Source organism: Dicentrarchus labrax, unplaced genomic scaffold (genome assembly GCF_905237075.1).
Source record: "Dicentrarchus labrax unplaced genomic scaffold, dlabrax2021, whole genome shotgun sequence".
Lineage (NCBI taxonomy): Eukaryota > Metazoa > Chordata > Actinopteri > Moronidae > Dicentrarchus > Dicentrarchus labrax.
In genome coordinates, this window is record NW_026136703.1 from 24,404,605 (window position 1) to 24,428,170 (window position 23,566).

The window sequence follows — 23,566 nt, forward strand, 5'->3', positions numbered from 1 at the left end:
GCTTAAAATCAGTATATTTGGGGCATTTTTGCTTAAAAAATGATTCACAGATTATCAGAATTGTTACCAAATAGCTTCCTGTTGATCAGCTAATTGATTAATTGTTTCATCTCTAGTATTTAGGTCTATTTCATGTGTCCTTTTTACTGAGAACCACATATTGTTGTTTAGTCTGATGAAACTGATTTTTTTCAGTTGGAAACAGAATCAGGATAAACTTTAGGCTTCTTTCTTTTGTTGTTTTGAAATGTTTCCACACAAACACATTTTACCTGAAAGTATGTAGACGTATATATTAATGTGTCATATTTGTGAAGTCTGATATGTAGTGGTGTCTTGTAATCCCACGTGGAACAGGCTAACTAATGTGGATTATTTAAGTGATTGAATTCATTGATTTGTGTTTTTCGCTTAGTATAGCATTTTATTCTAAAATTCCACCTATTATTAATCTGTGCACGTGTGTTTCTGCGTGCACATATGTACACGAAAATGATCTCCTGTTGGCAGGAATTAGAGAGTATGATATCATTCACCTTTACTGCTGCTGACCACCACATGAAAAGCTCAGTGAAAACAGAGTTAATCTCACCCACTCAGGCCTACCTGCTGTCGCCGGGTTGAAGGCTACAGCGTACGTGCTGATTGGCTATCGGCCTCCGGCTCCATTGTTGTGGCCGCGCTTCTGTTGTCTCATACCTCAACAGCTGTAATGAGAGAGGGGAGGCAGGGGGAGGTGGGGGAGGCCTTTTTCTGTTGAGCTTAATGTTTAATAAGCCACTGGACACAGAAGGAAACCCGATCCTCTCCGGAGAGGGTGGCATGTGTGTGTGTGTGTGTGTGTGTGTGTGTTTGTGTATTTGTATGTGCACACTCTCCGTGCATTTGTTGTGTGAGTATCCAAGCGTGCTGCATTATTCTCTGGTCAGTGTGTGAATCAGATGCACTGTGTTGATTGGGCTCTGTTGTAATCGACTCTTTATTCAACCAAAGGACGGCTAGTATTTCTCCTCAGAGCCCAGCTTCTGACAAAACCCAAGACTCCTTTTCTCTGTATGTCTTTTTTAGAGCTTAATTTATCAATATTTTTATCAACCAAAAAATATAAATGACAATGTGATAATGTGGAAGCTATAGAGTATACAGGAAACTATCAGCAAATCAGCTGCTCTGCAGAACTTTTTTAGCCTCCTTATCTTGTTGGTTTAGTCTCCATTTACACCTGGATTTATCTGGGTGTCTTATCTGGATAAGGAAAAATGCACAAAAGGCATGTTAAAGAGTGCAGAATGCAGAAACCGAATGGTATCAGATTAGGCAGACTGCATGTGGAGGTCTTGCTCGCACTGTGATTGGATCATAGCTACGTGTATGTGACATCTGTACAGTTTGATCACATTATTAAAGGAAAAAAACAGACAGATCACGTAAAGTAGCTCTGCCTCTATGGTCCCATTTACACGTCAGAGACACAACGGCTGTCATCGAACTCCAATCTAACCCATCAGGTGACGTAGTGTGAAGAGCAAGAGTCTGTGTAAGGAGGTAGTTGGGGTTGATGTACTGAGGCTGAAACACAGGATTTTTTTTATCCAAGAGGCCGAGGTTTGTTTTCAGTGTGAAACCAAACGTCATTTAAAGTTTTATGTTTCACAGCGTTGGGGGTAATGCGTTATAAAGTAATTCCACTGCTTTTGGAGGTGACTAGTGATGCAACTAATTCAAATTAAATAACACAATCACAGTCACTGAAATTGAAATGGGCTCCTTGGGTTACTTTTACCCTATCTGGAAATGGAGGACAACTGCAGAGACGGAAGAAAAACACATCCGAGTGAATCTCGCTGATTTTCTGGACGATGGTTTAACGTCACCCGCTGAAGACTGTTCAGTTCGTTCATCAAATATCATCAATAATCATTTATTAACCACTGTAGCAAAGCTTAGTTCATGTTGCTCGTTGCTGCTCCCTGGTGGTCAGGACTAGATAAATCTGTCCTACAGCAACACTATAATAATATAATTGATGTGTGCATTTAAAAGAGAATTTAAGCAGACAATTAAAAATAAGGCAAAAGTTAATTTACCTAGTAACTTTTATATACAGTATTTGATAAAGTAATTCAGCTGTAACTGACTATTTTTCAGTAACATGCCACTGTTTCATAACATTAGGTACATGTCTTGCATTTCGTGTAACATACTTATTTTAACCCAAATCCTTAAGTTTTCCTAAACCTAACCAAGTAGTTTTGTTGCCTACACCTAATGAAACTGCAGCCGTTCCACAACATTAACGTAACTCTGTTAAAAAGGTGACTCATACAGATGTTAAAGGGTAGCTTGTTTGTCTGTATTTAGACACTGAGGGGCACGACAGAATGGTTGGCAAACTCAGGAAGCATTAAAGTATAGCAGTTTTGACAAGTAACCACCAGCAAGTCCTCGAGCGTACGATAACAATAAAATTCCGTGGCAGCACTTCTTTGTTACGGTAACTCTTTAAAATAAAAAATGAATGAATGTTCTTTTCCAGCAGCTGCAGGCTGACTCATTGTGTTTACTGTTTTCCCGTTCACCACAGCCCTGCGGCACCTTTTACTCTATATCTCTTATTGTTTCATCCCAAACAGTGGAATAACCCTTTCACTCCAGTTGACGTTTGCTTCCTCTCTCCCATCATCCTTCCCATCGTCTCCCGGATGAAACGTAATTGCCATCCTTCTCAGATGAATCATATCACCTCCTTTTATTTGCTCACATTAAAAATGCCGGTTACTAATCAACCTTTTGTAACATATTCAAGGACTTAAACGTCACAGTCACAGTGGATACAAATGCACAAGTAAACCTTTGAACTCAGAACAGAAACAGAAATTGTTCCCCATTGCCTACGCTGTTATTTCTGGATACTCCAGAAGATATTTGAACTATATATATTTTAGTTTTCAAGCATTTTTACTTTAATTTTTTTTACTTTTTAGGAGCTCCTCTCCTCCACCCGCGCCAATCAGCTGGCGCCACCATGCATCACCCAGAGCGTCACAACGTGATGACGATAAAGACGGAAGTTTTAGCTTTCTGCTGCAAAAACAATGAACGCTCTTAGTATGTAACAGGATAACGTGGGAAAACAGCCAGCCGTGGGAGGTCTGTTGTTAGAAAGTTCCACTGTGCGGGAAAGTAACAAAAAAAGTAGTTACAATTTGTTTTGTTGTAAAAATTGAAGGGAACTTGTTCCTGTGAGAACACAATCAGTCTTTGGACAGAGTGAGTGAGTTTGGTGACGTATGACTCAACGTTTTTTGCAGGAAACTACAACAACTGATTGCAAGTTCCTGAAGGGACTGAATGTTGGTTTACGATTAGTCTACGTGGGTTTGGTTTAGAAATTGTATGTCTCAGCATACATATAGTGTTAAGTCACAGAAATGTATTGAGTCACACACACACACACACACACACACACGGTCAAACCTCAGAGCAGCCAGCAGATCACACACATCACTCTCCCTCCACAGCTGTGTGCAGCGGAGCAGCTGGACGCACACTGAGGCTTACAGTTGTAGGCACCGGCCAGTTAAGCGTTCGTATCAACCACATGGTGTTTCACTGGCAGTAATAATACAGCGTTTACTCATCAACGGTCACACTGAATGGCTATTCTCCTGTGGTCATGTGTCCTCTGTTGGCTGAAGCCGCTGGCCTGCCTCCTGTCCTGGGATGCGGGTAGAGTTACGGGGCAGCTAAAACCTCTGATGTATTATTCATCTACTCATGTCAGATATTACAGGGGAACAGGGTGACATGGGGAGGGGGTGGCATGCACTGCTGCACCACAGGGTCAGGAAGTGGACACAAACAGACTGGCAAGTGAGCAGGCTGGCAACCAGATAGTTGAACAGGCAGCCAGGGCCGGGACTGTAGGGCTCTGTGCCTTACGATGCATCTGTCTCAGTGTCCCCGAAAACACTGTCGTCCCTCTTCTGCAAACGTCCCATCTGTTTCCCTGTTGTTGCTTTCAGTCTAAACTTCAAGAGCGGCTGTAAAACTTCACTGTAAGTTCATTAGAAATCTAATCTGTCTCCTACAGCCATAACTTTAACACAACTGAGACAAGTGTAGTTTCTCTGCTGCAGCTCTTACAGGTCAGCTCAGAGTCCAAGTTATAAGATCCCAGTGTACTGTTGAAGGTTTCAGGTCTGTGTGTCAGTATGCCTACTGCCTGAATGGATGTGAGCCGACTCAGCTCAGTCAGTTTGTTTTAACCCTTAACCTAACTGTGAAGTGCTGGGGAAATGATGTGTATTGCTGCTCTACTGAACCACATTAAATTCAGGGTCCCACTCTTTTTTAAAGGCAGACTATGAAAGATTGTTACTAACAGCTTCGAAGTCATTTCGATGGTAAACCAACTCGTAGTATAGCGAATCATCCCGATAAAGCAGGAAAGGGACGGAAGAACCAGCAGAACCAGCAATGCAAGTCTGAAAGGTGGCGTCCCGCCAAATCTCGCGAGAATCACAAATTGCTTTACGGCGCGACGTCCCATACATCAGCAACATAAGAAGCAGCCTCAATGGAAGACACTAGCAGGCATTCACTCAGACGTTATCTGGTCAGTAGACATCTTCAGAGTCTATCTTTGCCTGTTCGATGTCCGACGCTTCCATCCTACTGAACATGTACCGGTATACAGGGGGGAGGGGATCAGGCTGTGAGTACAGAGACGCAGAGCCGTATATAGAGACGGCTCTGGTGAGTGGTATTTACGACAGTAACGTTAAATACAAGTACTCCGCAGCGACTCTAGCTGTTTCACAAAACCAGAAAACTGCATAGTATGCCTTTAAGGCATTATCTTCCAAGTGTTGTTGTTGACAACGCAGGACAGCACTTGCTCACAAGTAGTCATATAATTGGTCAGCAGGCCTCTTATTGACACATTTAACTCACACCACACACCCCAGTCGAGTTTCAAACAGTCACCCCGGTTTATGTAGGCCCAATGAGTGAGGGTGTAAAATACAATAGAACGGACAACATAGGCTATTTCAAAGATATTTGGTCATTTTTATTAATTTCCAACTGTTCCAATGACTTAAAACTAGTCTTGTGTTTTCCAGGATGCGTGGGAACCTCATTGGTTATTTATTTGTGTTTCGAGTCCAAAATTAAGTTTTTTGGTTCATCTGCCAATGGCAAGTAAACTGAAAAAATCTACCATCTATTAATATTTAAAACTGCATCACTGCCTAAAAATAGTTTTGAGCCTTTTGAGAATTTCGGGGCTCCTGCGTTGTCCAAAAACACCAACCTATGTAGTTTTTCTCTTCATCTTGTTTTCTTTTTGCCAGCTTGACACGAGGAATGTGTCACCACATATCTAACATTTTCTTTTGGCAACATGGTGCATATGCTTAAATAACTGTTTGATTAATGAAATTACCAAACACCACCTTACCATACAGAAAACCTGGAACACCATTTATCAGCTGGTAAAATATGCAGGTTGGCTGGTAGATTAGCTTTAATCAGAAGGTCATGTATTGAGTACCCTGGGAGTACTGCTTTGTTTCTGTGACTCTGAACCAAATGTGTCCTAATGTCAGTGGGGGGGGGGGCTACAAGGCCTCTGTGTTTCCATGCAATGCTGTTTGCTCTCTGATGTGGTGGATAGGTGATTATTCCCACAGCAGACAGCAGACCATAGGAGAGAAGGACAATCATTATCTTTGTATTGGTGTCACAGCATTTAGCAGTGGAATCGAGACCTCAGGACTTCAGTCCAATAACAGAACAGGACGTACACCAACCACTCGCCCAACTGTGTTCCCAGCGAGACCTGGAATTAGCAGAGCGCCCGTTGCCGGTGTGATCCATTACTCTGTATGCACAACAATGCGGTTCTGAACAGGGAGAAAAAATAAGTTAAAACCTGACCCTATCCCTGCACACAAAGCCTAGGGGTATGTGAAGGGTATGGGAGCAATAATAGCCCTGCCTAAAAATAAAAGGGGCAAAATGACAGTGGAGGATACCGTTACAAAGAGCTCCAGTGGACAAATAGGAGGGCCAGCGCTTTGAAGAGTTTCTCACAAAAGACGGACCACACACTCCTCCACCTCCCCCCAACCACCTCCTCCGCCGCCCGCTCTGCTCTCCCTCCGATCAGGTTCCCATTATCGGCGAGGCCACACGGTGGAGAGGGCAGGAGGGGTTTGAAATGCCTGTCAGAACCCGCTCGTCTGTGTCCGGCCTCCACGGCTCATGGGAGGCACGCAGGCAGCGGGACGGCACACACGCACACGCACACACTCACACACATAGGCTGACAAACACAAACAAACACATGCAAACAAGCCTAGTAATACTGTAATTTTGTATCTTTATTTGCAGACACTTTCCCTGCATCCTGACAGTAGTGCTGGAGACAGATAATCAGCTTCCTCTGGCTCCTCATGAAGCTCTTAACGACATTTCCAAGAATCCACAAAAAATTGTTTTTCTAAAAATTACCTACTGCTGCTTTAATTTGTTCAAATCTTAAAAACTTTCAATTTTTCACTGGATACATTAGTAAGTTTGACCTGCTGGTGGCACTTGGGGAACATTCTAGTGAAAACCAAAGTAAGTGGGCTTTATCTTTTGTGGATCATGAATGTCTGTGCAAAATCTCATGCAATCCATCCAACAGCTACAGAAATATTTCAGTCTGGACCAAAGGGGTCCGACTTATGAGGCACGCTGCATCAAAATGTCCTCGTTTGGAAGACAGTTCTCGACTTTCAATCCCTAATTTTGTTCCTCTTAAGTCTGTCAACTCACAGGTTCTGAGTAGCTTCACACCTGAATAAAACTTTACCCAACTCTCTGCAGTATGATAGTTTCAGTATGTAGCTTAGAACCAGATGGGTGGGAATTTACCGTGTTTAAGGCCACTTGTCACTCACAGGAAGGCAAACTGAACAAAGTGAAACAATATTTTCCTGTGAATGAACACTTCACTTCTCATTGTATTCTCTAATGTTGTCAACCACACCCATTTAGCAATTCAAGGCTTAAATAAACTATTAAATGTTTTTCATTCTCAGAGACGGAGTGGTTGACAGACTGTAGTGACTGAGGCTCAGTTACGTGTGTGTGTGTGTGTGTGTGTGTGTGTGTGTGTGTTTGTGTGTTGTCCACGTGTCCAGGCATGTCTCCTGCTCCCTGTGTCCCACAGTTGGCCTCTGTAATTAAGACCTAAAAGGGTAATGGGCCCTGTGCTCGAGATGCTGATTGAGTCCAGTTAAGAACATTGGGATCAACAAGCGGTAGTCTTCAGGTTTCTTGTTTTGTTTTGGTGACATAAAGGGAAAAGGTGATGGGAGAAAATTTGGAAAACTTAAAAAAGCAACTGCAGATGTCACTTTTAAATTAGGTTGGACAGGCCATTTGAATGACCCACGGACAACAATCTTCTGATGTGCTGGGTGGCTAAACAATGAGCTGAAACTCACTATAAAGCTCCATAAAGGAAAAGAATAGCAAGCAAGCAGCAAGTTGCTATCTCAAAGACAAAGTATTTTCAATCCCCAACAGCTGCTGTTCTGTAGTTAACCCTGACCTCTGACCTCCTTGTGGAGAGTGGATTTGTTATATGGTGCTTAATGTTAAACTTTCTCATTCATAAAGATACTCATGCTGCCTTCAAATGGTTTTGTGTTTATGAAAACATACCTCTTGGGCTCAGGTGGTATCTATTTTTTTCACATCGGGGTATACAGTATATGATGGAATTTGTGTTTTAAAAAAAGCCTTTATGGCACTAGTTTAGCGGCCCAGAATCATCTCAGTCCATATGTGCCCTTAATGAGGTCACACACCAGTGGACTATTTGTGTTTACTGAGACACTGAACTTCACCTGTAGATTAACCAAACTATCTCCCCTCCTCCGCTATTTCTTATCTCCCGTTCCTCCCTGTTCTCTTCCTGGATGCATGACTGTCTTTTCAGAGAAGCTGCTCAGAAATGAGTCGCCTCCTCTCTCTAAATAAGTCCTTTTTGACTGTAGATCATCCCTGGAGGATTTGGTGGTAGGTGAGATCATGCAGGATCACTCAGGGTGTTAATCAGAACAGTTTGTACCACGGCGCTCCCTTCTCCTCATTACAAGCCTTGCGGGCAGGTGCTTATCGGGGCCGCCAGCCGCACCACTCCTTCGGCTCGGAACCGGGCGGTTAACGTGGCCCACTCCCATTTTCAACACCGCATTGTTGTGCCTGGCAGCATGCTCCGCCAGATTGAGATCTTGCGGGAGAAAGTGTCATTTCCTTAAGCCAAACCCACCCGAGTGCGGCCCGCTGCCACCTTCCTAAGAAAGCAGGGAACGTGCATTTCCAGCCCGTCACTCAATGCAGCACAAAATGACCATGTATTAACAATGCTGCTGCACCCTCTTGAGATCCTGGCCAGCGATTAATGCTCATGCACACACCCAGGAACACATGTAGTCACACAGCTTCAGCTTTTTGACCTTCAGCTCCCACACAGTTTTCTCAGAGTGGTGTATCTATTGTTGTTTTAAGTAAACATTATTTTTTAACTTTTTGGGGGTGACAGGAATAGGGAAAGAACAGATGAGAATGGGGAAGTAATAAAATCTAAAGGTTTCACGATACGAGGTTGAAAAAACAAAAACAGCCAGGCAGATTGTAAATGAAAAGTGTGCACAGACAGTGTAAATAGGGATTTTTCAGGCCTTGGCACATTCTGCCGTGTTTGTCCAGGGCATCTCTTCGGACCTCTTCCACACAAACTATGCATCTGTTTAAAGTTAAAACACTATTTTTGCATCTAGAACCAGTAATTAGAGAAGAAATATATATAATTTTTAAAGTAAAACTCAATCAAATACTCTTAGTTTTCTTTTTTCCAAATGTCTGGCCACTGTGTATGTCTCAACCTAATGGGGATTCAGCGTCTGTACAATAGGTTATAGACCTTTTATGAGGGTGTCCCCCCTCCCTCTGAAGAGACATATTAACAGGCTTCTGTGACTAATGGATGTAGTGGTATCTAATTTAAAGAAGGGAGGGTATCATATCCACACGTGCACAAAGACATTAAAGGAAGTCCTCTGGGAGGCCGCAGAGTTTTGATCCCTGGCGCCCCCCATGGGACTCTGAGCCATTCATTATATCGGATAAAAACCAGGACAAAAAAAAGAAGAAAATACAGTATGTTGTGCTTTCAATGCCCCTGTAATTAATTGAACGATGCACAACGTTTGGAGTCGGAGATCGTCCGTCATCATGTCTCAGACAGGAAGTGCAGTGGGTGTGTGTTGCACTTTGTTTTTGATGTGTGGATTATGAACCTCAAAGAGAGGAGAGCTTCAGAGGAAAATAATGGTGCCATTTTGAGCTTGTTTTTGTCCCATTTACAGCGCAGGTAATTCACATGTACTAGACGCTTTAGTGATGCATTAGTTTAGTAGTTTCCACTACAACACTTCTTATGTTAGTTGCTTAGTTTGAACAACCATTTTGGCCAGCAAAAATCAGAGGATCAAAATAAAAATGTATCTTTCAAAGCGATATCTTACCAGGGCACGGCTTTGTGACGGCACATCTGCAATATGGTTTGGCTCTGTGATCCAAGCGCCCCACCGAGAGCATCTCACCAGGAATGCCATGTTACAAGCAACTATTAAAGGAAAACAGTTTTTTTTAATGAGTGAGATTATCAGACAGGTTGTAATCAAACCTCCAGGTTTGTCAAACTTATTTGGAAAAGAAAAGGAAGACAAATTATTACTCTAATAGTCCATCAAGTGAGCGATAAAGACGCGGAGCGTCTTCAGAGCGCGTTGCCTGCCCGACATTGTTACTTGTTACTTTTTTTCCTTTAAAAAGGACACAAACAGGATACAGGTGGGTTGATGTTGCATGAAATTCCATCTGAAGTCTGTATTTTAGTTATACTCTGTGCTGCTTGATGCAAGTGGGTAGCAACTTCGGGTGCGATCAGCTCCGGTGACCGCGCCGGAACTAGAAGGCGTCCCTGCTGTACATGGTAGAATTTGGAGGCTACTTTTTAAACACTGCTGAGACATTAGAGCCATCAGCAAACTTACTGGTGGACTTGCAGAGCTCCCGAGATAACTAGTCTTGCCCAGGCCCCATTATTCTGATAAGTTGACTATTAATCAATAAAATGAATGCATTTCTCACTTACAAATCTCAAAACTAAATTTAGTGACACAAACCTCTGCAGTTCAATCATTAAAAGGGTGAAGTCCACAAGAACACAGGCTGAGTCAGACATCGGGACAGTTTCTGGTGGGACATGAACCAAAGGTGGATATCTCCAAAACTCAGCAAATGACAGCGAATACCACCTACATGTCTGGTTATCATGACGACTACGTGGGGAAAATATATATATATATATATGACACTTATCTTATGAGATCAACTGCTTAATTAAAGGAGCAAACCAAAGTGTGAAATCTGTAGGCGGTCATCCATCATCGTATGCTCTGCAGATACAGTATCTTATCATAATCCCAGACACCTGCTTTCAGCTGATTTGAAGACTGTAAATTATATTCAGTAGAACTGCAGGCCTCCACACGCTGGTGACTACACCTTGTAGCTATTCAACCACAGTCTGCGTTCGTCCCACGGACCATGAACTGGCCCAGGATTGCTCATCTGTCCCACACATAATCAGACGGTTAACAAACCAACTCTGATCAGAATTTGATGTGGAAACTTCAGGTAATATGACTTCCTTCTGGCATTTGAAAATGCTTGTACTGACAGATTGTTTGTTTACATGTTGGATATAAAAGCAGTAATGTAATCCAACATTAAACTTTTTTAATAACAACAGTTGTTCCCCTGGGGCCATTCTGTGTAATTCTAAATTCTGTGTATTGTGAGAAACACAGTAAACAACGCATTGGCAGGCCACACGCTCTTACGACGCTCCGCCTCTTTATCCCTTACCTGATGGACTATTACAGTAATAATTTGTCTTCCTGTCTTCTATTTTTCTTTTCCAAATAAATTTGACTAAACTGGTCTGATAATCTGACTCAAAATAACAATAAAATAGTTTTCCTTTAATAGTTGCTTGTAAGATGGCATTCCCTGTGGTTCAGGTTTTAACACATTTTATGAATGACTGACCGATTAAATAAGTTCCTGCAACTGTAATATACAGTATTATGGTCCTGGATATGGCCTACACATTGAGCTCCCTGCATAAATACCTTGGATACTATACACTTTACTGCTGATACATGTTAGTGTGATAATAACAATAATGATAAAACATGTGGTGATGAACTCCTGCTGTATCTATAAACCGCACTCTGCATGCGTTTGTGCGTCCTTGCATGTGAGTGCCTGTGCGCCGGGATACACAGCGTGGTGTTGACTACAATGATTTGTGGTGCAGAGCAGTTATGACTTTTATGGTTTAATTGCTCTTCTGCCCCACCGCTGTTGGGAGCGACACGCCCAGCCCTTCCCTCTGCATGTCGCAGTAGGATATTTTCACAGGAGGTGGGCACCTGCCTCAGCTTCCTCACTGATTGTTTCCAGGACCGGGGGGCCTCTATAGTCCTGACATTTTTTGCACTGAGGTAACGTTTCCTTGCATTATGGTCGCAGAATAGCTCCCCTTGTCCATTGTGCTGCACGTTAAAACTCCTTATGGATTCGTGAACAGTGATTTGGGGGGGTGAAGTGGAGGGAGGGAAGGGGGGGAGATTCCGGGGAATTCCAGCGGCATTCCTATCAGATTGCCTTCCTTAGTCTTTTCTTTTTTTTCTTTTTCTTTCAGCATAATCAGTGGTGTCAAGGCCATGTCAGAGGTCTGTGCTTGACACATAATATTAACAAGAACTTGCAGCCTGATGTGCATCTACATACCAATGAAACAGAAAGTGAGAAAAATCTGAAAATCTTTCAAATTTAAGGGTATTTTTTGAATGTTTTAGCAACAGGAGACCACTTCCATTTAAAAAAGAGGGAAATGCTCTCATCCTAGTAGATCATTTTCTTTGATTTGCTACTGAAAAGGCCTCCTTAGACACACTTTTCCCATCACAAACACACACTTAAGGTACAAACATTAAACACTTTCCCACTGAGAGTATTTTAAGAGGATCATGCAGCTATGAGAGTACCCTGCTGCATCGGGTTTCAGAGCGATTAGGCCCCAGAATCCTCCAACAAAGTGCCCACAAATAACGCTGCTTCTTCGCTGGCTTTTATCCAACGAAGAAAAGGGACAAAAGGGGAAAAAAAGACAAATAAACAAAATCAGCGTTTGAAAAGGTGTCTTATCTGTGTGGACAGTAAACACAGAGTGTGCGGTGAGAGAGGAGCAGGGATGGAAGGTCAGTCTGAGGGCTGTCGGTCTGATGATGGAGCAGCTCTGAGCAGGTCGATGTGTGTTTACCCCCCCCGGTGCTGCTTGGGTTGACTCGAATGCCTCAAAGCCAAATCCACCTGTCTGACTGATGAACTGGTAAATGGGTGGCTGGTTGGATGATCAGAAAGCAGACAGACAGTCCAATACAAGATGTGTTCAAACCCTCACTTAGCAGCAAATTGTAATGGACATGTTTCATTATGTAGAAGCAAAATATATGCAGTATTAGGACTTTTCACACTGCAAGGACAGCCCCTGGAATAATTTAACACCTTTTCTGTCTCACTCACACACACACACACACACACACACACAGACACAGACACACACACAGAGACACAGACACACACACACACACACACACACACACACACACACACACACACACACACACACACACACACACACACAGACACACCTTTAACCCAGGGTTAACCTAAGGCCAGAGCTATATGAATCACACTGCACTTCCACTTGCCCTGGGTCAGTGTGTGAACTATACTATCGGTATTCTCATTGTTTCTTTAGGGATTAATGGCAATTCAGCACGCAGACTGAATGGGACTAAGACTGGATGATGATTGTAAGAATCTCTATTAAAGTGAATTAGTGATGAAAAACCCTTATGCATGAATCATACATTGATATAAATTTTGAGGATGGAGGTACAGAAAAATATAAATGTATGACAAAACAAACATTGTCAGTATTTTAGAGACCCCACCCCCCCAATATTTCACACGTTTTCAGGGGAACTTGTGTCTTATTAGGAGACTGTAGTTTGCCCCCTGCCCTCGGTTAAATGTCTGTTAGCACACATTTTTATATTAAAGTTTATATTCTGTTCACTTTAGCCCCACTTCACACTGACACCCTTTTAGCCTCGTGTTTAGTCTTTTTTTTTTTTTATGGGATAATCCCACAATCTTTGGGCTAAGAAGGTTTTAAGACTGTTAAGTCCTGGGCTAAAATACAGTGTGAAACCTTTATAAATCCTATAAAAGTCCCATAAAGAACTGCATTGCAAACACAAAACAAAACTGATGAATGGAATTTGTAAAAGTCAAACTGTAGGTACATCATCAACATCTTCATTAATATTGGAAACCTGCATTCACAGTGTAAAAATCACGTTATCACATGGCTAACCAGCTATAATGAGCGAGGTAGCGGGTTAGTTAGCTGTTAGCTGTCTCTGGTTGGAGCTATCTAGATGATATTATATCACTAGCTAGCTAACTAGAAGTTGACATGTTGAAATAATTGTACTTTCAGGATCATTCTCTCATGAGGACAGGGAGCACACAACTATCCCTTCTCTTCAGCAGGTGAGATTCATGGAGCTTGAAGATTTTGTAAGTTCAGATATTTCTTGAATTAAATGATAATTTAGTTGTTTTGACAGTAAATTCTACCATTTGGCGCCGCAAACATCCCGCACCGATTACATCAGATAACTTCTAGTAAGCAATGCAACTCCTGGACTACCACCCGATTGTTCCCATGTCCTTTATGAGCAACAGAGAAAGGCTAAATAAAGAAATAAAAAAGCTGCCAGGAAAAGCGTTTCTCCTTTTTAAGACAAGAGCCGGATTAGGTCCAAGTTCAGGAGGAAGGTTGGACTGAAGGAAAACGTCAAGTGTTTTGAGGAGAAAGGCCCCTGCTTGGATCGCCTCCAAAGCTTCACTTTTCCTTCACTACCTGTGATGTTTATCACGGCAGCCTTAAATCCTCTCGGCTCTGACTTCTGTAATTAGACCGACGTGTTACCTTTCAGCACCAAACCCTTGTGACTCAGGAGTGAAATATTATGCATGCATTTATCTAAACGGCTGCAAGTTCGTCTCTTTGCACAGTATCTGCTTGCAAGTCCCTTCCACATCTGTATTGTAGGTGTTTGTGTACTTGTGTGCGTTTGGGTGCTCCAGAGAGCACACAGGAACATTTTCCCACTGCTCCGTGGAGACGCCGTTCTGTTGTCGCGTACCCGCAGCCGCGCTGGTCATTGTATTTGTGTCCTGTGTATCACTTCCTCCGTCAGATTGTGGATTGTTAGCGAAACAATGGTGTGTTTCGCCTTGAAAGGACACCTCAATCATTTACCACTAGGCCATAAACGCAGACGTATACAGCGCTGTTGCTCTGAGACAATATGTATTTTTTCCCCCTGTGCTGTCACTTGAATGCTGCCTGAGTCGACGTAATGAATCATAATTTAGATATGAGCATAGCCTGAATTATTTTTTCTAAAAACAATACAATGAACTGCAACTGGCATTCACAGTGTTCCCAATCAAGCAGCAGGGCGCCAAGTTTCTAAACCCCTCCCATTTCTGTTGATAAAGGAAAGGGGAAAAAAAGCATGAAAAAAAGATTTTCTCCAAGATAATGCAGACAAGAATGTATATTTTCAGTGAACAGACAATATTTATGTCGTCTTCTGGTGTTACAAAACAACCTGTCTATAAAAGAGGCTTATTTCCTGTAGATTCAGGCGCTCTGGGGTATCACCTACTGTACTTAACCAGACATATTCGTGTGAACCAAAGCAAACATGCCCACCTCCACAAATATGCAGTCAAGCACACACTTGTCGCTCCTGGTTGTGGTTGTGGTGATGGTAGTAAGAATGAAGCCTCTCCCGCATCCCAGCTCACCTCCCACTGAGGATGTTATGCAAAAGAGAAAAAAAAGGAAAAGAAATCAAAGCAAAATGTAGGCTAATGCAAGACTTTGTCAGAAAAACTAACATGTTTGGACCGAATGGCATTCTTCAGGTCAAGAATTCAGTCTTTATTAGGCTCCAACATGTTGCTGCTTCTGTGTTTGCATGACAGCAGAAATGGAAAATGCAGTAACTCTGGTATTTAAGTATAGAAACCATGGTTTGTTTTACATAAATGTGCCATGAATGCATTTACCAGTCACTTTGCAGATTTTTACATTTATTGATATTCATTTTACCTTCATGACAAAATGAGTTTCGTGTAAAATGAGAAAAAGATTTAAAGTTCCAATAAGAGCAAGTTAATGATCATTGTCTCCAAATTTGGAGATTGTCATGAGACATGAATGTACTCCAAAAACAAGCCCCCAAATATTCTTAAATATAATCAGATTTTCTTGTATTGTGCAAACAAATCTGTCAATGGGGTAAGACAATTTAGCTTTAAGCTATTTTAGCAAGGTGTGCTTATCACAAGCAATGAGAACTCAGTTATTTAAGACTTTTGTACCTTAAAATATTAATAATTAGCAAAAAATAAACTGTAAAAAGTCTGTACCAAACAAGCATGTTCTCTCACACCTGGAGAACAATATTTGTGGACCAGAACATCTCTGCCGCTCTACAGTAGTTCATTATAATGCTGTTTGTTAAATATTTTACCATCATCAAAAATTTCACCTACGGCCATTTACATATTCACTTGGCCATATTGCGACTTTGATAGTATTTCAATTAATTGTGCAGCCATAGTGACAGCGCCAATCACCTTCCCACAAAAACAAGAAAAAAACAAAGGAAAATCCAGTTTAAAATAATCAATAATGCAAAAATTCAAAAAATGCCATCTGGAGCACTAATGCTGTAATTTAAACCATGAAACTTAAACTTGGACTTGCTAACAAAAGGACCTAATTTACTGTAAACTGCAATTAGCAGTCCAGGATCTTTTTACGCAAACAACTTCTGTGCATGTGAGGACATAAAATGGAGTGAAAACTGATTTAAATTAATCCTAATTCTGTGGTTATTTTTCTGTGAAAATCAATAAAAGCTTAAAACAAACAGGCTCTTACATTTCAACCTTTTGTCAAATCCATTTTTACTGAATTCCATTTAAACTGATTCTGTTTCTGTTCCATCACTCGTTTGAATACAATGCACAAAGACCCTCGTACTCACCTGTGTGGTTACCCTCAGCCACATTTCATCTTTTCATCAAAGAATGCAATGTGCCCATTCACACTCAAACTCCGTAGCAGCGAGCAGATAACACACAGAGAGAAAGTGATGGTCCTTGCTGCCACAGCACCAGACCATCAGATGAACAACACAAAGGCCGTGTGCAGATAAAACACCCAGATCTGGCTAAGATATACATTATATGTGCCATCCATTAGCAAGAGTTTAATTCCCAAAAGATGAGCTCACTTTTTAGAGAAAAGAGTCTTTGATTGAGTCGACTGTAATTTAAAACTCCAGGATCATCACGTAACAGGCATTTACGTGTTTCTGTTCCAGAGTTTACAGTGAAAGGACAAACGGCTCATTCTGATTCATCCAGACCTCAGAGTGGGTTTCCCATTTTCTAATGCGTTCTGTCTTCTAAACTTTGACAGAAACAAACAGACAGACAGGGTCATCGTAGGTAACGACATTTTAAAAAAGAGGCTTGGTTACACTGAAGTGTAAAGGTCTCTTCATTTATCATTAAGTGACATTTCCATGGTCCTCAGTACTCAGTGATTTGATAGCGTTGTATTTTATTACTGGACTGTCAAATATGCACAGTGTGACAGAATGCATATAAATATATATGATTTCCTTTACATCTACAGTGGCTGAAAACATTTATATTACAAAATGTTTGAATATGTACAAAATGTTGCTGCCAATTAGGACACCAAAGTCACACTGGGTCCTAAAATATATATATACACACACACACACACACACAAATTGCTCAAACTACGACGCTGTATGGTGTTTCATGAGAAGGTTGCCGTCATCGTGCCAGCGTTAGGCCTAGTATGTATCGATGCAAAATCCGTGAATCTGTGCAACATTTCAGTAGTTATTTTTCCAAGTAAAAGTCCTCTTGTCTATACACGCCATTGATACGGTGTCTTTTTCAAAATTTGGGACATTGATCTTCGTTCCTCTCAAACTGCTTAAAAAGTGTTGGCTAAGACTTATGAGTAACAGATTATGAATTCCTGTGAAATCCTGTATGGACAAAGCAGGGACCTTATTTTTAAAGGGTACATGATGATGCCTGGTGTTATATTTCCTACTTTTCCTAAAGCTCACTAACTGTTATATTTGTACAAGAATAAATATGTTTTCATGAAGAATTTGCTAGCTTTACGAGGAAGATACGCAATTTTGTGTGGATATTTTTATGCTTTGGAGCTTTTACTTACTTTTTCTTTATACATCTGTTAATTAGAAGAAAGGTTTGCATAGCAGAGCTGCTGTGTAGTGTGTGAGTGTACTGAGTGCCATTTTGGGTACTCTGGAGCATTTTGAGGGGCCAGCATTCAGGTGGTAAAGGTAAAGTTTTGACACCTTTGAACACCAGACTCCCTCTCTCAGAACTCCTGGTCTTTGTGTTCAGTGTTGTGTCTCTGAGATCCCAGCAGAGAGACACTCAACGGGTCACAGAGACCAAAGTCCCGATCTGTCCGCCCCCTCCGTTGACCCTTTGACCCATCCCGACACCTAAACCTGCTTTGAAAAGGGACAAAAAGCCCTTATTTCCTTCTCAGTTCTTCTTGTCTTAAGTGAGTAAAATGCTTGTGATTATACAGATTTTAACACATAAATATTTGATCCTCATGCTCACTGATCTGATTTCTTCTTCTGCAGGGAGCCTCTTCCATACCTTTTCTAAGAACCATTGACAGAGTTCACAGAAAGCCCCTTGAGCTCACGCAGGTATTAATTTGCAGTGATTACCTGCAGCTTCACAAGACCTGCAGCACCTCCAGCCAGCAATCTCAGACGGGGGTCTAATTGAGACTGTCTGTGGGGAGGGGGGGGTGTTTGCTGTCGTTTTGTTCCTTCCTTTTTAGAGCTGAGGGCTCCCCACCCTGCAGAGCTTAATGAGATGTTTACATGGAGCTGGGTGTGGGAACCGGGGCCCATATGCTGCCTTGTAAGATGACAGGGACCTGCTTTGTGTTTTTGGCCTTGTTAAGAGGTTTTAGTGCTGAAATCAGAGCCTGCAGCCTCCACCGACCTGCAGCGAGGTGAGAGACAGTCAGCATAACATCTGCTATCAGTCAAAGTGCTAAAGCATAATGGAAGAAAAGGCCTTCTTTTATGAAAATCCAGTAAAAGCCAGCGTGAAAGACTTGGATCTGGCTTTAAGTTTCCTCAGTATGACAGATACACGCTCTCTTCTTTTGATTTGGCTTTTTAATGAATTTTTGAGATTCAGGTTCCTCTCTTACTGTTTGCTAGGGCTGGGTTTGTACTTTGAGGAATATAAACATGCCTTTAATACTCAGTAGTAGTATTGAGCAGTCCAGATCCAGCCAATCCCTGTGAATTCTGCGCAACCTTGAAATTTTCCAAAATTCAACCAATCATTTGTAGTTTCCAGCAAATTCAACCAATCATAGCAGTCCCCTGTGCAAAACACTGAGCCATACGTCATCATTTATTTATACCAAAATTATTTTCACTTTCTCCCACAATTTCATTGCAAACAAATGCCTAAAAGCATCGCAATCTTTTAGAAATGCAGTGAAATCAGGTATTTTAGGCTGCAACAATCCCATTAAAAACAATGCTGGAGGTACTGATTGAGGTTCAATACATTTCCTTTGCCAGATGGAAAATGTGAGGGCCTGGTTATCCAGAACTAGTTCATACAACTTGTCTGAACACATTGGAAGGTAAACGTTTCTGTGCCTGTTCAGAACTGCCGCACTGAATGGCCGAGTCAAAAGCCGACAAAGAGGGCGGATTTGGATTTAAATATGATGATACCCACGCACATTTTCAGATGTCTTTTTGGAATGCATTCATAGTGTTGCACTTGGAAAAAATACGCAAATAGTTGTGTAACAAATGATACAAGACTAGGCTGCGACCTGGCGGCACTGTGTCTGAGGATGTAATTCAGGAGTGCATCTTCATTTTGAAAGAGCAATGGCTGATGGGGAAACTCCAAAACTCGACCAATGACCAATGGTTTAACTTCATCATTCACTCAGTACATTCAGAGGGCAGGCCTGACTTTACTGTGGCTCAATCAAAAAGAGAGCTTGAGAGAGAAAGTTAAACCCCTCTCAGTTTCTGACCTCCACACAGCTGACCAACGGGCTGTGAATGTCAGATTGTCCATTTCAGAAAGTTACAGAAATTGTTGGTTGCTTCCCCCCCTTCAACTCAGACTTGGAGTTGAAGGGGGGGAAGCTGCTTTTCAATCTCACCTCTTCAAAAATGGCATCCTGTCCCATAACACACATTTACTTCAACCAAATTTTAATGCAGGACTTTTTCCCCATTTCCCCATTCTGTTGTCACCATGATCAGAACAACTTATACACATCAATACCCCTGACAAGCCTCAGTGCATAGCTTTGCATTCAGAAAAAAATAGACTCAGACAAACAGACAGGTGTAAAGGTTTCAGTCGTGCTGCTTGCTGCAGGTGATAAAGGCAGTAAACCATCATGGCTCCAGTGTTATCAGACACACACCTTTTGGATTAGAGTGGCTGCACCTGCTGCTGCTCACACACTGACCTCAGCTCAGAGGAACTGAATCCGCCCGCCAACAAACACCTGCTCACCTGCCACCTGCCCTGTGTGGGTGTCTGTGTTAAGTTTATATGTGTGTGTGTGTGTGTGTGTGTGTGTGTGTGTGTGTGTGTGTGTGTGTGTGTGTGTGTGTGTGTGTGTGCCGGTCGGAAAAGGTGGCGTCATGTGTGTGTGGGTGGGTGGGGGTGTGTGTGTGTGTGTGTGTGTGTGTGGGTGGGTGTGTGCCAGTCGATAAAGGTGGCGTCATGTGCTTGTGCAAAGGTATGTTGGAGTGTGTGTGAACATGTGTCTCATGAATTTTATATGTTTTTGTTTGTGAGATTTGTGTGTGTGTGTGTGTGTGTGTGTGTGTGTGTGTGTTCGCTTTTGAGGTTGAATTGAGGTTAAATATTTGTGGTTTTCAGGAGAGGTGTCAGAATTCTGAATAGCATTGCTGTTCACTAGAAAACCACAAAGACACACTCCCCATTTCACACATTTCTATTTTACATTTTAGGCTCTTTTTCAGTTTCAATTTGATATCTCCAACCTCACCAGAAAATCTTCAGTCTGCTAAAAAACAACTCCTGTAAATATATATCAGAAAGCAGTTCTCGTGCAGGAAACAATGGTGGCTTGCATATTCCAGATAAACAGTACACTAAAATATTCAACTCAGTAACAGAATCTGGATCTATATCTGATCAGCATTGCCTAGTTTGACAGTTTGATCTGAGTTTGGTGCGTTGAGCTGGACGGACTCACTGAGAATGAGCTGTCAATCACAAGGTAGCCCCGCCCTAAAGCATACCCTGCTTTATGGTCTGTTTTACTCTGAATGGGACCATCAGTTAGTAAATGAACATCATGCTGTATGGAAGAAGACTGAAACTAGAGACTGAGACCATAAACTCATCAGGAAACTGTTTACTGAGCTCATAAATCAACTGAGAAGTCGGATTATTTCTCCATAAGACTGCATTGTATCAGTGTGTTATTGCAGCCAATGGAGCTGCCGCGTTGGCTTCACTTCGCTGACCCAGTAGTCCGTTTATATATATAATTGATGCCAGAAACTAACCTAATTATGGGTTAAAATGACAACAGACACATTTTATAAATGTACAGTGAATAATAATAATAACTCAGCAGAAGAGATCAAAGTAATATTTTGTCTTATTTTACTGTAACATACTGTAAAAGGACCTGGAAAGCTCCAATGGTATACAAGTATATGTATCTGTATCCAGATCTGTATTTAAAATCATATCAAAGTAAAATCTGATCTCAACCGTGATTTTTGTGCATTTATTCTGTGAAAGCAAATCAAAAAGAAGTGATCTGTGAACACCAGCACCAACATGATATGTATCTCAGTGGAAGTGTGTTTAATTCCTGTGTAGTGTAGTGTATCAGTCGAGTTTGGCTGGTACATGAATGCTCCTTGTTACCATGGCTAAAGCTTTCTTTCTCTCATTGGCCACCAACAGCCAATCATGAAGCTATTTAGCCTAGCAACTGCAAAATCATGAAAATATGATTCCAGCCATTCAAATCTGAAAATTGATGCTCGAGATGCTTTTTTTTTATGACTTTCTGACCAAACTCTGAGTTATTTGATTTAAGTGCTATCTGATTGCTGTGCTTGCTTTTTTCTTGCTGTCAAAATAATTTAACATCTTTAAGGCACTTCCAAAATAGGACAATTTGCCTCTACAAAACTTTATGTCAACACTGATCCCAGCACAAAGACCACACATAATGCAAGCTTAGATTTTTTTTTTTTTATTCACCCCAAACACCAATCTGAACATATCATCACACCAAACTTTCCAGAGTGCAGTCACTTTCACCTCGTCCTAATCCCACCCTGATTGAGGACAGGTTTAATTGAATCTAAAGCTAATTATGCAGCGGCATTCTCTACACCTTTTATTCTGCTGTACAGGACCAATGTGTAGGATTTAGTGACAGTGAAGTTGCAGATTGCGACCAACTGAATACCTCTAGACTTCCAAGCACCATTCTGGGCTACTGTAGAAACATGCCAGACTCCATAGAAGAGGATCCTCTGTAGATAAAACCTCTCATTCTAAGGTAACGAAAACACAACGATTCTTATTTTCAGGTGATTATACACTAATGAAAACATACATATGAATATTATGTTAAATTTCTGCCCGTAAATCCTCCTAAATGTCACACACTAATTCTTTAAAAGACAGACGGATGATATTTTGTTCCTTGTTTGCATTGAACCATCACTACAAATCCTCCACAAAACTATGATATAGCAAATAATATAGTGCAAATTATTATCAAAACTAATTCACTCATTAGTTACAGTTGCGTACATTATTAATAAAATATTAAATATATATTTAAAAACATAAATTCAGTCCGAGCCCGACCTGAGCCCGACCTCTGGTTCTCTCCAAAGCGCTACACTGAACACTTTCATCTTCCTCTTTGTTTTCCTGAGTGCCTGCATGGAACTGTGACAAATGAAGCGTTGACATCACATAAAAAGCGAATTGATTTTCCACAGAACCGCTATGTTCCAGATTGAATTTGTCATATTAATTGTGATTTATTTCTGCTCACACTGTCACTTTCAGACTAGAGGGCAAATTTAACCCTGGTATGAAACTGCAGCTGGAGGATCAGTCCATTCTGTAAAGTCACACATATTTAAGATTATTGCACCATGAGGACTACATAAACTGGGGAAGTATGTGCGTGTGGGTGTGTGTCATTCAAACACACAGGAGGAAGGTCAGGTTGAAAGTGGTGAACAGCGCTTGATTTGGAGTGCCTGTTGACTCAGAGATACACCTGTGTGTGTGCGTGTGTGTGTGTGTGTGTGTGTGTGTGTTACCTCATCGGTATGTGCAGAGGTGGAGAATGGGCCTCCAGCCTGTCAGCGACCTGTCAGGTGATCAAACAGTTTCCTCTGAAGGTGTGGGTCTTTTTAAAGCGGGGGTGAGAGGAGGTGCAGACTGAGGTCAAACAAGGTTTCTACTTTCTTGATCCTGATCCTTAATCACTCAAAACTGAAGATCTTCCTAATCGACTGGTAGTTGTTTAATAAAGCCAATAGTCGACTGGTCGTAGCATGTTAAAAATATATATTTGAACAGCTTCCTGTTAAATGATAACGGAAAAAGTGGTAATGATTGTGAATGTGTCAGAACAAGCAGCAAGGAGACTGAACATTTAGTTAATTTATTCCAACACAGTGTAACATCACACAGTCTGGTTGTTCAACACACGGAATAAATGACTTCCAACTTCACTGAAACTAATGCTGGTGGACTGATCGATACGATGGATCATGGATAAGGTTAACAGAAGAGTGGCTCCTCTTCCTCTGTTTCATCCCTCTCCTGTCGCTGCCTTGTCTTCATCCCTAGAGTCAGAGTCCCGGCCGGAGCCGCTGGACATTAGCCAGCCTCTTTCGGTCTGCCCCAATCCGGTTCTGTCGCTCATTCTGGTCCCACTTGTTAACACTATTCCCTGCTGGGTCCCCCGCTCCTACATTTACTGTTTAAACTCCCCCTGTCCTTTGAACCTCCAAGAGTAAAGTCAGCTAATAGGACTGCTAACTACCTAGCAGCAGCAGCCGCTAATAAGTAGCTACAGTTAGCATTATGCAAC